This window comes from Sinocyclocheilus grahami, unplaced genomic scaffold (assembly GCF_001515645.1).
Source record: "Sinocyclocheilus grahami isolate Dianchi unplaced genomic scaffold, SAMN03320097.WGS_v1.1 scaffold139.1, whole genome shotgun sequence".
NCBI lineage: Eukaryota > Metazoa > Chordata > Actinopteri > Cypriniformes > Cyprinidae > Sinocyclocheilus > Sinocyclocheilus grahami.
In genome coordinates this window covers 1,514,770-1,519,673 of record NW_015505318.1, presented here as the reverse complement: position 1 = coordinate 1,519,673, position 4,904 = coordinate 1,514,770, and positions in this window count along the sequence as shown.

Below are 4,904 nucleotides of genomic sequence, written 5' to 3'. Positions count from 1 at the left end.
TCCATAAAATGCGCTGCACACATCTGAATATTTGGGTTGAACTGTTCTGGAACAGTGTTGTAAATACAACTTAACCACTGATTTCTAGTCATGTCCTCTTTTGGAAGGCCAAACAAAGTAGTTTCACTTTCACAACGAAACACACGACGGGCTAGAGTGAGCGGAGGCCGAAGGCCTAGAGTGAGCGGCGGCGGGCGGGCGGGCTTGCGGCAACCACATGTGACGACCCCGGGCTGGACTCCGCTTCGTCCACAGTGAAAGCCGATCCGGCGATCCACAGCGCGAAGTTGATGTATTTCCTCAGCGACCAGCACGGATCAGCTCTAGGCATGACGAAGCGGATATCATCCTCTTTTGGAAGGCCAAACAAAGTAGTTTCACTTTCACAACGAAACACACAGCGCCTTCACGACATGGCGGCAGCGGCAGCAACAATACTACAGCGAGAATAAAAGTTACGCCGCCTTTATTTGCGTGAACATTTGGGTGGCGTTATGCAAATCTTCCCACATTGTGACGTAGACATGTGGGGGCGTGTTAGAACGAGCCATTTTAGGTAGGCGTGGTTGTCTCTTAAATTTTAGATTTTCTCTTTGAATTTGAGACTTTAGTCTTTGCAACTTTACAGATCTTCTTTATGCACCAAGAGCTTGTAACACTCCAAAGAGAAAGAAAAAATTGAAACCGCATCATATGATCACTTTAAAGGAATGCTCATTCATGTAATGACAAATACAACCACATGGGATCTTTGTTAAAAGGGTCATATGATGCTTTTTTAAAGATCATTATTTGGTGTATTTGGTGTAACAGAATATGTTGACATGCTTTAATGTTCAAAAAACACAATTTTTCAAATACTGTACATTATTGTAGGTCCTCTATGCCCCGCCTCTCTCAAACGCTTCGTTTTCTACAAAGCCCCTCCTTCCGACAAGCGCAGTCTTCTCTGATTGGCCAGCTGACCCAGTGCATTGTGATTGGCCGAACACCGCAAGCACTCGTCGGAAATGTAACGCCCCTTACCATAATCGCGAGCTTCATCTTTCAAAATAAATGTAAAGACAGAAAAGGGGAACAGAGTCACGTGACAGACACAGTGATGAAGCTGATATGTGTTTGCAGTACACAAGCCACGGTTAAGACAGCTGACTCCACTGTGATGTGAGCCCGTCTCTCTCTCGCGCGCTCGCTCTCTCTCTCTCTCACACACACGCTCGCGCACACACACACCATGCGCAAAACTCCGCATTTGAACAGTCAATAGTAAATACTTAAACTAATAACAAAACAGTAGCTGATTCAGAAGCGCCAGATTGTCATATCAAAGTCAGAATTACCTCCTCTCCTAGGTTCAAGAAATGGTCATCCATAAAATGCATTGCTGTCTACCTCATAGTGAGGTAGATATGTGGGGGCGTGTTAGAACGAGCCGTTTTAGGGGGGCGTGGCAGAGTCTTAACTTTGATAAAGAATATCTCTTTGGTTTGGAGACTTTAGTCTTTGCAACTTCAGGGATCTTATCTATGCACAAATCAGCTTGTAACACTCCAAAGAGAAAGGAAAACTTGAAATCGCATCATATGACCCCTTTAAAGGAATATTCTGGGTTCAATAAATGTTACGCTCAACAAACAACATTTGTGGACAGTGTTATTTTAGTATTTTTATACATTATTAAAAAATGTATTCATATTTCAAACTAACTTTTATTTTTAGATTTTCAGTTTTAACAATAATTTTGTTATGTGTATTTGTCATTTTTCCTAGTTTTTGTTGTTGTTCTGTTGTAAAAATATTTCTATTTAACTTTTTATTTTGGTTTTAGTCATTTTAGTATGTCAACTTAAATGAACATAAGTAAATGAACATAAAATGTTTTCTTTGCAATTAACTGAAATAAAATTAGACAAATTCATCGAACATTTATAATAATTTTTTAATAATATTTTTTTAATTTCATATTTTCATATTTAATTAAAATGTAATGAACTTTTATTTTTTATTTAATTAAAATAAAAATTTAAACTTAGAAAAATTTAAACCTAGTGTTTGTAGCATTATATTGATTACCACAAAAATTATTTTGACAATTAGATTATTTAAAAAAACAAACAAACAAACAAACAGAGGCACTAACAATCCAAGTGAATGGGGCCATTTAGTAAGATTTAAAAGCAGAACCATAGTACATTTAATGTTCTAAAAGCATGTCCATTAATTATTCTGTTAAAACATAAGTATTATTTGAGCTGTAAAGCCATTTTAGGCATTGTCATGGGAATTTACATTATTTCACACAGAAAACCCAACCACACTTATTTTCACACTAAAAGTATTTAAAAGCTCAAAGGTAGAGCATTTTAAATGTTTAAAACGTCACTTCCATTTTCAGTTCCATTGTATTTGTCATTTTTATTAGTTTTTGTAGTTTTAATATATTTCTATTTAACTTTATTTTGGGTTTAGTACGTCAACTTAAATGAAAAAGGAAAATTTTCCTTTGCAATTAACTGAAATAAAATAAGATAAATCCATCTAATATTTATAATAATTTATTTATAATAACATATTTAATTTCATATTTTCATATTTAATTCAAATTTAATGAAAAAAAACTTGGGGCCAAGATTTAAAAGCAGAACTATAGTGCATTTAATGTTCTAAAAGTACATTAATTCTTCTGTTAAAACATTATTTGAGCTGTAAAGCCATTTTAGGTGTAATGTTGTCATGGCAACAAAGTTGTAAAATTTTGTAAATTTACATAAAATTTGGTCAAATTGGAATTTACATTATTTCACACAGAAAACCCTATCACACTTTTTTTTCCCACACTAAAAGTAGTTAAAGGCTCAATAGTAGAGTTTTGTTTAAAACTCTACTTCCTACAAGTCATTGTTTAAAACATCGCTTCCATTTTCAGCTCCATTGTAAGTCACTAGTTTTACTTTTCTTTTCTTTTTTTTAAACCAAGGGACACATTTTTATGGTAATCAGTGTTATGTCACAAGTGTCTAATATACTCCTTTATACATACAAAAACCAACATTTATTGTCAATGATAAGAGCTCAAGTGTTATCATTTGGCCATAGACTACAGTATACACTGTAGCATTGTGCTGTAATGCTATAGAATCGTCCCTGCTGTGGTTCACATACTCAAGATTTACAATAGATCTGAGGTTGTAAACTAGGGTAGACACCTACTTAAATAATGGAGTGAAAAACCATCATCCATCTATTACTGCTACTCATTGGCTTTCCATACAATCACAAACCATAAAGAATGGTAAAAACAAACAACACACACCACATATGCACACACACTCTCGCACACACATACACACACACACACACACACACACACACACACACACACACACACACACACACACACACACACACACACACACACCAGCCCGGCGGGAAGCAGCAGGCTCTTCTTGTAGCAAAGACTGTATCAGTGCTCAAAGCCTGTGAGTAGCTCCCTCTTATCTGGGTTATTCTGCCTAATCCCATCACAAGACAAATCCCCTTTAGCCAAACACACACACAAATGCACCAAAGTCCATTAACACAGATAACAGGTTTGCACAACTCAAACCACCTCAGTCAGACAGTTGTGGCTGCGCCCAAATAGTGTACATCACGTGTGATCCTTGTTTTTTTTTTTATGTATGTTGGAGAAGGGGAGAAGATGGATAGAACGAGGGTGAGTGGGGGAGGAGGATGAAGTTGAATGGGGGGCTTTCCAGGATCAGAGGCCAGAGGAGCCTCTTCGTCTCCTCCTCCTCCACTGACAGGACGCCGCAGGTGTCACCAGGGCTTCTTCTGGGAGCTGAGTGTACCACAAAAACAATCCCTGTTTCACCCTCACCAACCAGAGAGGACACGGATGATATAAATCCAATATCACAAACCAACTAATTACCTACTAACATTTTTACTGCTCAGAAATCTCAGTAAGTTAAATATCAGCTGTCTCATGCGAGTAAAATGGACATCAATTTTGATAATTGTTCACATACACAGTAAAAGTATTGAGATACTAATTTAATGTAGCATAACTCAGATACGTTGGTGTTAAAAGAAACTGATTTTTGAAACTTGTGGCTTTTGATTAAAGAATTTGGTATCTTGGCAAATCTGAGCAGAGTTTCAGTTTCTAAAATTCTAGAAGAAACACGTTAGGCCTCTTCGTCTCCTCCTCCTCCACTGACAGGACGCCGCAGGTGTCACCAGGGCTTCTTCTGGGAGCTGAGTGTACCACAAAAACAATCCCTGTTTCACCCTCACCAACCAGAGAGGACACGGATGATATAAATCCAATATCACAAACCAACTAATTACCTACTAACATTTTTACTGCTCAGAAATCTCAGTAAGTTAAATATCAGCTGTCTCATGCGAGTAAAATGGACATCAATTTTGATAATTGTTCACATACACAGTAAAAGTATTGAGATACTAATTTAATGTAGCATAACTCAGATACGTTGGTGTTAAAAGAAACTGATTTTTGAAACTTGTGGCTTTTGATTAAAAAATTTGGTATCTTGGCAAATCTGAGCAGAGTTTCAGTTTCTAAAATTCTAGAAGAAACACGTTAGGGTTAGGGTTAGGGTTACTAGTTAAAAACATCTGAAAAGCAAGTTTCCATGTAGTTCCCATTTAAAACCATTGTAAAGGTTTCTGAGAAACAGCAGCGGGTTTGTGTAAATAAATAAATAATACAAAAATAACAAATTAAACACTAGAAAATGTTAAATATTTTACTTACCCTACAGTTTAAAGGTTTGAGGTTGGTAAAAATTTTTATAGCCTATATGTTATATATATATACCTATTCGCTTTCCCTATATATATATATATATATATATATATATATATATACACACACA